Source organism: Lutra lutra, chromosome 8 (assembly GCF_902655055.1).
Source record: "Lutra lutra chromosome 8, mLutLut1.2, whole genome shotgun sequence".
NCBI classification, from domain to species: domain Eukaryota; kingdom Metazoa; phylum Chordata; class Mammalia; order Carnivora; family Mustelidae; genus Lutra; species Lutra lutra.
In genome coordinates, this window is record NC_062285.1 from 14,071,694 (window position 1) to 14,084,786 (window position 13,093).

A 13,093-nucleotide genomic window follows, 5' to 3' on the forward strand; every position below is an offset into this window, starting at 1 on the left:
CGTTGGACTTATGTTCGGAGTATGGATCCTACTACTTACCGGAGGGTCTGACGGGGTTTGCATTGCGTTAACGGTTCTTGAGCTAATAATGAATTCATAAGTGGAAAATCCTGATATAAAACCACAACCTATCATTATATAAGTAAATGAGCTCATGTGAAAATGAACAATAACTTTGTGTATGTGTTAGTGTGTCCCCCATTTCTCTAGGGCTTATTAACCTAAGGGAACAATTGGGAAATATGGTTATTACAGTAACATAAGGAATAGCCCCTGCTTCAGCCACCCTAGATGGTGTCTCTACACCCCCACCTAGTAGGCTTTTCCAGGCTCATTCCTGGAGCCCTGAGCTCGTGTGAGCCCTTGGATGTGACTGTCATGAACCAGGGAATGCAGTCATTCCTGCTGTGATGCTGTCTTCGCAGGCTAAAGTTCTTCCTGTGGCCACTTTGCTTTTCTCCTTCCTGAAGTGGCAGTGCTGCCTTCGTCTTTTGACCTCTGTGCAGTCAGTGTGGCCTCAGCTGTTACCCTGGGAAGTTCCAGCGTACTCCACGAAACAGAGACTTGTGTTCTTGGTTTCCATTAAGGTCTCAAAAGATGTAGTCTTTGTTTTTTCAACACTCTCCCTTTTTCAACTCATGGCCTCCCTTCCCCCACCAGTTGCAACAAGAACATCCAAGGCCCTGTGTGGTTTCTCTGGTGGGAAGGGATGGGGCAAGAGTGAGGACTCTGGTCTGGAGACAGTTGACTAACAGTATTCCATGCTCTCATCACTATCCTCCTCCTCTCCAAAGCCATGATCTGACCTCAGCCTGTGTCCTTGCACACAGAACTTCCAGGCTTCCAGGAGGCCAAAAGATGGCTGTGGTTCCAATTGCTTAATAGTGTGAGGACCTCTACTTCCTGAGCTCTTCCATCCAAGCCAGGCCTATTCTGTGCACTTTACGTGTATTAATTAATAGAATTCTCACTTTGACCCCATGAGGTAGCTTTTTCCACCCCTTTTTCACAGAAAAGAAAACTAACACACTGAGAAAGTAGTAACTTGGCCTAGAGTTACAGAGCAGTGAGTGGCAATGCTGGGCCTTGAGCCCAGGCATCCTGGTTCTAAACTCTAGTCTTGTTCCCAGGGAACGGTCTTGTCTATCCCCTGCAGTTCAGTGGTTCCCCAGCCTGAGGCCCTAGATGGGCCCACATATCACTGAGGGGGAGATAAATGCACACAAAACAGAAGCCCCCACACACACACCTTAGCTACTTAAGGAAGGTCATTTAGGACAAAAATATTAGATGTTTTTTGTTTTATTTAAGGAATGAATCATCTTAAATATGGGGGAGTCAAGATTCAGTTCCTTTCTTTAAAATAGAGTGAAAAGTATTGTCAGTATCATCTTTGAATTAGTAGAGAGGTAATTTACTAGGAGACTTAGGGAAAGAATTAAAACTGGGCTGTCACTGAAAAAAATCTCAAATGTACCTCAGATTTTTCCAATGTAAATTTTTTTCCAGGGCATGTTTCACCCTGATAGGTTTTGCACACACCAGCAGTCACGGAGATGGCTGCAGATAGTTCCAAACAGAAATAAATGGCACAGTGGGACACACACTGCTTGAGCTCATTAATGCAGAATTTACACACTTGACCCTTATCATTACCAAGAGCCCCAATCTTTGGGGGTTTCTAGTGACAGGTGCAGAATATTGACCATGATACAGCAACAGAAAACTCACCCCACAGAAAGTCAAGAATTGGTTGATATTTCCAGTGTTATCCTTAAGCCAGGCTGGATATAATTTTTCTGCAAATGCAGACATCTGGCTCCTAGCATCATATCTTGAAAAGAAGATCAAACCCTAAATTTCCAACAATAGACACTTGATTAGATGATGGTGCAGCACATCCACGTGAAAGATGCTGGAAGCCATGAAAGTGACTTTGGAAGAATTCTGAACAAGCACATTTAATTGCTGTGGCCCCAGAAAAGTTGTCTGTGTTATCTCGGTTTCCCACTCATTTCTGAAACCCTCTGTTGGCTCCCACCCTCAATGCTCGGGAGATAACTGGGGACTTACATGCATTTAAGCCAAAGGTCATTTTTCAGTTCTCATCTTCAGAACATTCAACGTGTCTGTCATCTTTCATTGATAAGTTCATTAACGTTTTCTCTTTTGGAGGTGGAAAGATGCTGCATTGAATGTTTAGAAAGATTTTAAGACCTAAGAGCGCAAAGTGTTTGATAGAATTACATATCATTTCTTGTTAGTATTACAAGTAAAACCGAGTCTTCACAAATTGAGAATCTAAAGATGTTAAGACATGCAGAACATGTCAGGACACACTCTTGTTCCTTAAAACCCTTAGAGTTCACAGTATAATTTTTAGGCTTATCAAAGAAAGTTGGCAATTTTTGTTTCTTTCTTGGCTAAATACAAAGATTTATTTTTCTTTATTATCTTAAGTACTATTGGAAGTTAAATAGTAGAAGCTTTGGATAGGTAGGCGTTTAATACCTAAAGGCAGTCTTTAGTGATGCGTAACCTGCCATTTCAGTCTCTTTGCACTTTGAAAATTACAATCTGAAAGCTTTGGCAATGAATTGTATAAGTAGCTCATCCCAATAATAATACAAAAATATCTAGAACTTTTTAGTTATAAGTGAAAAAGTGTAAAAAATAATAGTGGATGATTGGTATACATTCTTAGGAGATAAAAATATAAAACTTTAACAGACACTACATAACCTAGCAAGTATTGTGTTTAAGATTTAAGGTAGCTACATCACGAAGTAATCCTCACTACAGAGTTCTGTTTCTCTGTGTGTGTTTGAATGTGTGTCATCTCTAGGCAGATGCATTGTGCCAGTCTGAGTGTATTTTCCACCCACGCTTCTGTGTGATTTGGGGCCCATGACTCAAACTCCTGAGCACATGCTCCTCATCTGTGCAAATGGGAGAAATATTTATCCCCACATGGTTTTTGTGGGGAATAGATGATACAACATATCAGCAGTTCACAAGATAAGATTCTTTTCTTTTACATTGTCTTTGTCAGCCTCTACTTTTTATCTCCTGTGTTCCTCTTTCTTGTTTTGTTTTGTTTTGTTTTGTTTTGTTTTGTTTTGTTTTGTTTTGCCTTGCTTTTTTAAACTCAGGTCTGTCTGACTTTAAAGATTGGTTCTCTTAGTTTCAAAACTTCAGCAACAGCAAAAAAAGCAAGAATTGTGCAACAAACATCAATATTCCCTTCCCTCATATTCACTAATTACCTACATTTTATTGTATTTGTTCTATTTTTTCACTGTCTCTTAAGAACAAAGACCTCTTACACAATCATGATACAATTATCACACTCAAGGAACTTAATTGATTTAATGCATTTTCTGTTATATAGTCTCTATTCAAATTTTCCAAATTATTCCTATATCTTTTTTTTTAAGATTTTATTTATTTATTTGACAGAGAGAGAGAGATCACAAGCAGGCAGAGAGGGAGGAAGAGAGAGAGAGGGAAGCAGGCCCCCCACCTAGCAGAGAGCCTGATGCGGGGCTCGATCCCAGTACCCTGAGACCATGACCTGAGCTGAAGGCAGAGGCTTCAATCCACTGAGCCACCCAGGCACCCCAGCCTATATCTTTTTTTATTTAAAGAGTCCAAACCAGTCACTTCATTGTTTTTGCAGAATGTCCCTCAATTTGGATTTGTCTGATTGATTCCTCTTGGCTCGACTCAGGCTAAACATTTTGGCGGCAGCATTATGGTGACACCGTGTCCTCAGTGCATCACTTCAGGGACAATGGTGTCAGCTTGTCCCATCAGTGATGATCCTAAGTTTGATCATTTGGTTAAAGTTGGGTCCACCAGATTTCTACATTTAGAAAGAGCTAAGTAACATTTATGTTACTTATTGTGTTGCTTCTAAGTTAAGTATTTTGGGATCTTACTCAGCCGTCTCACCTACCCTAGAGCTTGACTTAGCAGAGTAGGGAGTTACTCTGAGTCAGTATCATTCCCTAACCATCTTTCATCCATTAGTGCCAACATCCACCATTTATTCTTGCCTCCACTAAGGTGGTTGTAGAATCATTTTCCTTTTTTTAATCTGTCTTCCCTTAGCTTCATTTCTTCTCTATTGTTGTCCCTTAAAACATTCATTTATTCAGCAGATACCATTGAAGGTCCCTGACCAAAGCAGGCACTAGAAATATAAAGGTGAATGCTGCCTTCACAAAGCCTAAAGGAATATATTACATTTTATTCTTTAAAAACTTATTATTCATCCACTCACTGAACAAGTATTCGCTATCACGTATCTACATTGCCCTGCTTGTTGGGATCTAGCAGTGAGCAAAAAACAATCAATTCTGGACTTCATGTAGCTTACATTCTAGTTGGTAAGTGGAGAGAGAACAGAAGCAGGGAAAATGGGAGTTGTGGGGAAGAGCTGATTTTGAAATAGGTCAGGGAAGGCCTCAGTAATGAGGGAACATGCAAGGAAAGACATAACAGCAGGGGAGAACAAGCCACTTAAGTGGGGAACAGGTGTTCCAGACCGAGAAAAACATGTGCAAATGCATGCTTATGGTGTTCAAGGAACAGCTGTAGGCTGGTGTGAGCAAAGAGTTAAAAGAGATAAAAGCAGAGAGGCAGGGCGGGGCGGTGCTAAGTACTAGTTCAATGTGTGAAGTAACCTAGAAGTTTGGGTTGGAGATACACTTTGGGAACTGGCATACGGTATTTAAAGCCTAAAGCAGCATGAAGTCTGCTAGGGGATGGATGTAGATAGAGGCCAGGAGAAAAACTAGATCAGGGAGAGGAGTAGAATCAATGGAGGAGACTCAAATGAGAGGCCAGTGAGATAGGCAGGGATGGTTCCAGGATATCTGGGGCCTAAATATTGTACGACTTGGGGAAACTCTCTAAAAATAGAATACAAGGGGACCTGGGTGGCCCAGTTGGTTGAGTGACTGCCTTCAGCTTAGGTCATGATCCTGGAGTCCTAGGATCGAGTCCCACATCAGACTCCCTGCCCAGTAGGGGCTCTGCTTCTCCCTCTGACCTTGCCCCTTTCATGCTCTCTCACTCTCCTTCTCTCTCTCTCTCTCAAATAAATAAATAAAATCTCTTAAAAAATAGAATAAGAAATTATGAATAAAAATTAGGAATGGGCGGCTGGGTGGCTCAGTCCATTGAGTGTCTGCCTTCGGCTCAGGTCATGATCCCAGAGTCCTAGGATTGAGCCCCACATCAGGCTCCCTGCTCGGTGGGAGGTCTGCTTCTCTGTCCCCCACTTCCCCTGCTTGTGTTCCCTCTCTCACTGTGTCTCTCTCTGTCAAATAATTTTTTTAAAAAATCTTTAGGGGCGCCTGGGTGGCTCAGTGGTTAAAGCCTCTACCTTCGGCTCAGGTCATGATCTCAGGGTCTTGGGATCGAGTCCCGCATCGGGCTCTCTGCTCTGCAGGGAGCCTGCCTCCTCCTGTCTCTCTCTGCCTGCCTCTCTGCCTACTTGTGATCTGTCTGTCAAATTAAAAAAAAAAAAATTTTTTTTAAATCTTTAAAAAAAAAGGAACAGAAAAAAATATTTAGAGAAAGGAAATCTCAGCAGATTACCAATTTTTTAAAAGCACGTATCAAACATCACAAAATACAAAAAACAACACTTATTTTTATTATTCCTATTACTTACCTGATATAATTTTTTCCTACATTTTGGCTGCATATTCTTCGACCACCTCTCTCTATGAGTGTGAATTTGAAATACAATTTTCTAAAGAGATAATAGATAATTTAGTCTTTCCTCCAGCATGGTTGCTCAAAAGTAATTTTATTATTGATGATTTTTAGAAAAAGTTTATTCAGTCTCATAGCTCTCTGTGGTAAGACCTCATCTGTAACTTCCTCTGTGGTTTCTTCCTCTGGCAGTGTGTCTTGCCCAGGAGAAAGACTTCAGAGAACTGAGGTGTTTTCTCTCACTAGTTGTGGTGTGGGACCCCATGGCTCCCAATGGCCCAGGAAGCAGCTGGTCCCACTCATCCAGGACCAAATGGCTATCAGTTCTTGCTGCCTCTGAACTGCTAGGCTTGTCCTGGGGACAATGGAAGGTGGCCATGAAGGTGACCCCAGGCAAGGAGCAGAGAAGAACAGTGTCTCCTTCAGATCTTCTTCTTGGAATAGAAGGTAGATTCCATAATCCTTGAGATCTATTATGGATCCAACTCTTGCTAGAGTCCAGGTGAAGTGGAGGTAGTGCTGGCAGCCCACTGGCCCCACTCTAAGCCCTGGAACCACTACTAGGATCATTTTCCAATATGAGAACTATGTTCCATACTGCTGCTGGGGTGCTAGAAGAGAAATGCTGTCCTAGAAAGGACTACAAATGAGGAGCCCTAAAGCTTAGGCTTTTTTGGCTTCAAGTGAATTAGCCTCTATTAGGAGGCAAAGCAGGAAGGAAAGGTTTTTATGGAAGCCAGGTGAAAAAAGTATTTCCGAGAGAGTGATCAATGAATGGTGATAAATATTTGTTTAAGATGCTAAGAATCAATCATTGGATTTGGCAACATGAAAGTCATTGTTAATGTTGACACACAGTTGGGTGACATGTCGGAACTGAAGTCCAACTGGGGAATGTCCTGGTCAGGGTTGGGCTGCTATAACAAAAACATGAACTGGGTGGCTCACACAACAAACATTTATTTCTCACAGTTCTGAAAACTGGGAAGTCCAAGATAAAGGCACCAGCAGATCTGGTGTCTGGGGAGAGCCCTCTTCGTGGTTTGCTCATGGCCATCTTCTTGTATCCTCACATGGCAGAGGGCAGAGAGAGGGAACAAGCTCTCTTGTATCTTTTCTTATAAGGGTGCTAATCCCAACATGCGGGCTCCACTGTCATGACCTTATTACCTCCCTAAATCCCCACCTCCAAAGACCCTCACACTGGGGATTAGATTTCAACACATGAACTTTGAGGGGACACAGATATTCAGCCATGGCAAGATAGATTGAGGAGAAAATAGAGATGAGTGAAGAGATGGTGATTATAGATAAATGTTCACAGGAGTTTTCTGTTTGAAAATTAATATCCATAGTTTTATAAGTGAGTGAACAATATATTCCCTGTTTTCTATTTTTGTTTCCTAAATAAAAACCTTAAATTATGTTGTCACTTTAGTTCGATGTTATGGTGGATCCCAAACACAAAAGCAGCTCCCCATTCCTGATATGGATGCTCAAAATAGACTTAAAAGGCAACTTGAGAGGGCTGCCTGGGGGCTCCGTGGGTTAAGCCTCTGTCTTCAGCTCAGGTCATGATCTCAGAGTCCTGGGATTGAGTCCCACATTGGGCTCTCTGCTAGGCAATGAGCCTGCTTCCTCCTCTCTCTTTCTCTCTCTCTCTCTCTGTACTTGTGATCTCTCTCTGTCAAATAAATAAAATCTTTTCTTTTAAAAAGGCAACTTGAGAAAATCTCAAGATTTTAAAATTCACTTTTCAGCCTATGTATATTCAAGTGAAAGTAGTCTACAGCTTATCTCCCCGAGGTACAGAAAAGCCATCTAGACAGATGGAAGTGAGAATATTGAGTTCATATGAGTGTGTTTCCCTGTGTAAACATGCTGTTTACTTCTTTGTCTTGTTGAACGTTTTTGGGTCTCTCAGCCATCTCACTTTTCACCTACCGCTGGACTTGACCTAGCACAATGCTGCACTCTGCCCTCCTCCACCCTGCATTCACTTAAAAACAAAGCAGTCTGGAAGTAAATACATTTAAAAATCATACCTTAAAAAAATATGGTAGCCCATCTCATGTTCTATGTATGTGTCTGACTCTACACTGTGACAAATTCTAAGGCTTTTGAAAGCACCTCCTTAGTAATTTTTAAATTGCGAAATAAACCATGTCATTTCATGATTCCTTTTTCAGGTACAGATTTTTTTTTTCCATCTAACTCTTGCCATCACGATATTGCTTACCGTAGAAGGCTGTTGTCTTGACTATTCCTTTTGTGTAACCAACATCCACATGAATTTCCTTTGTGATTCTTATGTTTGGTCTGTGTTGTCCATGTGATCACAGTGATTATCCTACTAACTTAATAACTGTTAGTTTATTTCTCAAAATTTTTACTTATCTCAGGTGTACTATAAAAAGTCTGTTAAGTTGGCCCAAGTGATTTCATCTTAGTTCTTTCTTGAGTACTATTTGATTTCTGTATAAGTTTAGAGATGCTTCTGTTTCCTGTTTTATGTTACACAGAAGCTTTAGTTTCTCCTTACCCCCAAACACTGCAAGAATTTTAACCACGTGCTGTGTTGTTCCGTGAACCACTTCCTCTTGATAAGTGCTTTCATTGCATTTTGGAAAAAAAAAAAAAAATACAGTGAAAGAATCAGGTAGAATTCAATATTGTCAATTATTTTCCAGTCATACTGTATATTAGCTACGTCATAGTTCCCACTAGCATTTGTGATCTTCTGGATTCTACACTCCGTATTCCATACTAAGTGTGATCCCTGTAATGAACAGATTTGTTTTTTTAATTTTCTCTTCTTTAGTTTCTGTAGTTGTAATGTGTGGGCTTTTTTTTTCCCAAGGGAAAAAAAAAGCAACACTGTCTGCTATTTTTTTAATTTAAAAATAATGAAGATACCAAAGCAAATTCAAATAGAGCCTCAAATTTTTCAACCTTTTTTCTTATGAATTCTGCTTATACTTGAGCTCAGGCAATCTAGCTATAGACTGAAAGTGTTTCTTATCTGCACTAAGAATATAGATAGAATACAGCTCAAAAGTTACAGTTTCAATGCAAAGATCCAAACATTTTTTTTTACTATCTTCAAAATAAAGACATACAGTATGTAGATAAAGTCTAGGTATTTAATTCTTGACACATTGAAGAAGAGAAATACAGTTATGAGAACCTCTTCCAGGGGTTTGTGAACAGTATCTGGGATCAATAAATATTTGTTGACTGACTTAAATTGTATAGCCTTAGGCAAGTTACTTAACTTCTAGGTGCCTTAGTTCCCTCATCTGTGAACTGGGGAAAATAAAAGTGTCCATCAAGGGTGGTTGTGAGGGGGGAGCTTATCAGCCAGGACATGGCACAGAGTGAGAACACCTAACAGTGTGTTGATAGTTATTTTGATTATTGTCAGGCAGGTGATGAAAGGGGAGATTGCTCGCTCTCTCAACCCACAGCCATGCACAGAACAGAAAGAGAAGTAGCATCTGTTCTGGTGGAATTTTGAAGACCAGTTCTTTTTTTTTTTTTTTTTTTTTTGTAAGATTTTATTTATTTATTTGACAGAGATCACACTGAAGACCAGTTCTAACTTGTCTGAACTTAACTGACAGATTCATTTTAATGATCAGGAAGTCCTTTTTTTACACATCCCTTGTTACTTTATTGTTTTAATTTTACTAAGAGATATTCTTTCATTCTGTTATTGGTACCAGTACCTAATTCATGTAAAGATTATGCACAACTAAGAGCACAGATGAAAAGATGAGCCTTGCAAAACATTCAAATTAGACCATCCACAAATATATACCTTAATCTGGTGCTACCAGAAAGCAGGCACTTGACAAAAGCTCCTTCTAAACATGTTTATAACATAAGATTCTTCACTGTATTGATGTTGACTGCCATGTCTAGGTCATCAGGGGTAGATTAATAGAGAATTTCTATGTGGCCTGAACCTGCACTTCAGTTCACTTCTTCCCATTAATCTGGGAGGGCATTTAGTCTCTCTGGGCTTCCAACAAAGCATTTTTAAACACAAAGATGAACAAGATCTGATCCTTCCTTAATAACAGCTTCCAGTCTGGAAAGAGGTTTAAACACAGTAACAAAAAAGAGCGTGATTCACTATGGCAAATGCTATTACTAGTGCTCATGCCAAGGACCGTATGCTATTTTATTTAAATGTCACAACAATTCTATGAATTATATATTATTCCTCTCATTTTACAGACAAGGAAACAAATCTGAGGAGGTGAAACACCTTATCAGGTTTGTTCCTGGCGCAGGAATTTATTGATACAGTTACCAAGGACAGTGGACAGCAAATCTCTCTACAGGCTATGAAGATGCCATTGAAGTGTTTACATGAGAGCTGGATTTTGAATAATTAATAGGATTTTATGAAGGATAGGTAGATAGGGAAGCATATTACAAAGACATAGAGAATTTTTAAAAGCCTCTTCAAACAATGTCAAAGGCTAGTATCAAGGACAGGCTGAGACCTGAACTCTTTACACTTCACCATGATCACAACATGTTTTTAAGCAAGGGAGTGACAGATTCAAATTTGTATTTCAAATTTACTGTTCTGGTGGTGAGGCTTAAGGGGGGGATCCAGGAAACTGGACATTGGATGAGCTGATGAGGGGCAGAACCATAGCTTAACAGTGAGGTTGAAGGAAAGGAGAGTGCTCTAAAGGAAAAACTAACAAGATTTTTTGGACTGTTAGATGGAAGAATGGGAGGAGTCAGGGACTAGGCCAAGGTTTCTAAATCAGACTAATAAGTGAATGAATAATGACCATTAACTGAGTTAGGGCCCATGGGAGAAGAATGCACCAGCGGGACAATAATAATAGAAGGGCTCATAGCAGACTATTTTTAGGCAAGCAACTCTGACAGATAAAATAAGGTCCTGATCTAGGTCCAAAATTATGGCTAGAATTGCTAATCCATTGTATGGATAGATTTTTTTTTTAAGATTTTATATATTTATTTGATAAAGATCACAAGTAGGCAGGGCAGCAGGCAGAGAGAGGGGGCGAAGCAGGCTCCCCACTGAGCAGAGAGCCCGATGCAGGATGTGATCCCAGGACCCTGAGATCATGACCGGAGCCGAAGGCAGAGGCTTAACCCACTGAGCCACCCAGGTGCCCCGTGTGGGTAGATTTTTAAAATATGTATATTTGAATTTTATCTATGAAATTTATATACATGGAGAAAATAAATTACTTGAGGGTAAAAACTGAGTCTTAGAAATTCGAGCCTTCAGGAAGCACGGAGCATTATGGCAAATTCCGTTGTCATTCAGACAGTCTTTCTAAGGCAGAATTTCAGTCTGAATATGCAGCCTCAACCACCCACCCCTCTCCTAGCTACTCCCTCCCCTCCAGAAAAAAAAAAAAAAATCTGTCTGGTAAAGTCTTATTCCATTTGTTTTTTTTTTTTTTTTAATTTATTTATTTGAGAGACAGAGAGAGAGCATGAGAGGGGAGGTCAGAGGGAGAAGCAGACTCCCCATGGAGCCGGGAGCCCGATGTGGGACTCGATGTGGGACTCGATCCCAGGACTCCGGGATCATGACCTGAGCTGAAGGCAGTTGCTTAACCAACTGAGCCACCCAGGCGCCCCTGTTTTTTGTTTTTTTTTTTTAAATCAAGAGTTTGTTGTCCTTTTGAAGACCCAAAAGGAACTCAGAGATTACGTATTCACAGAAAGATGTTAATCCTACTTGTTTTGTTGCTTGACTGAGGCAGCCCTACCCTCGCTCTTTGAGTGCTAATCCAAGTTACATTTTAGCTCTCAGGGCTGGGCTATTTTTCCATGCACGTACATATGTGTATGTATATATGTGTATTTGTATACACTGTATGTATCTTGTTCTGTCTATCCCCAAAATGAGGTTTTCTTGTAGGGAGGATGAATGTGTGAGATGATTGCATTTACAGATTAATCTAAATTTACATTAATAAAGGTGCTTAACTCAAATGTCTTCCTGTTTTTACCAAGGTTGCAATTGTTTTAAACCACAATTCATTCCATAGCAGGCGTGCTTATGCCTGTAGGGACACAGCACAATCTTGATGTTGTCCACTCCTTTTGATAATCCAGTACCAACAGACTTCTGGAAAAGGGAGTAAAAGGGCAGGGGGCAAGATTTTACCAGATGAACACGGGAAGAGTTTCAGCAGAGGTCATGAGAATGCTGTTGGTTTTGAGTTATTTGCATCTTAGGTGTGTGATTCACTCTGGCACGTCCCTCGCCACTGTGTATCAGTGGTGTGTACAGGCTGAGAAACTGAGGTCTTAGCGCTCAACAGGTTTTCTGACTCATCCGTATCACATTTCTTTTCATGAAATTCTTCATCATTTTAGTGTTTTTCTGAATTTAATGATTTAAGAAAAAGCTTTAATGGCTTTTAATGGCAGGGTTCTTATTATTAACATCATCTTTGGTTTCTATGAGTTTTTTTGGAACACCGGCTGGCACTTTTGAGGTCGGCAAATAAATTTATTTTTTTCACTCTGAATAGATTACTTTTCTCTTATGAAAAATTTAAAATGTGTTAGCACTAAGATTCTTTTTTAACTTGAAATACAATTTACATATCGTGTTAGTTTCAGGTGTAAAAGATAGTGATTGGACAATTATATACTTTATGAAATGTTCACCATGATACACTTACTCTTAACTTTCCGTTAATAATAATTCTTCCGAAAGTTTTTGTTTTTTTTTTTTTTTTTTTGGTCACATCGTACTGCATAATATTTCTAATGAAAATAAACTCATATAAGTATTTCTGGAATTTTATTGTTTATCCTGCCAGTTTACTTTTATTAAAGTAATAAATGAATCATCCATGTTGAGATTTTGAATACCGGGTGAATTGGAGGGGACAGCGTGTGAAACCATGAGTATTTTGTTGACTTAAATACTTTCTTTTCTCCATTTTGTAGGTAATTTAAAGAAGGGAGGGCATGACTTAGGTGCTTTGTAAGCAACTGAGAGGGAATAAAACCACATGTAAGTGGCTTCCTTCCCCAACCAGAGGCTGGACCTGTCTGCAGCAGCCTTTCCTTCCCTGACTTTAATAAACACTAAGCCTGGCAACCTACACAAAAATAGGATCTTCCTTCTTTGTTATTCCATCTTTGCTCACTGATGCTATGTTTGCATCCTCCTGACTCAAACTTTCACCAAAGACACCTGCAGTGTCTGCCTTACTTGTCACGCACCTGAGTGCTCACCTCCTTATGTCCCATGGTCTGACCCTGAGCATTCACTGAATGGCTTCCTTAGATTCAAATACATGCTTCCCTGGCCATGTGCATGTTTACCTGGTTCTTTCCGATG

General features: G+C 40.0%; 1 protein-coding gene across 3 annotated transcripts in view; it reads left to right on the forward strand.

Annotated features, from left to right (window-relative positions):
• APBB1IP (amyloid beta precursor protein binding family B member 1 interacting protein) overlaps positions 1 to 13,093 on the forward strand; it is a 147,651-nt gene that overhangs the window by 29,506 nt on the left and 105,052 nt on the right. The window lies entirely within an intron of this gene.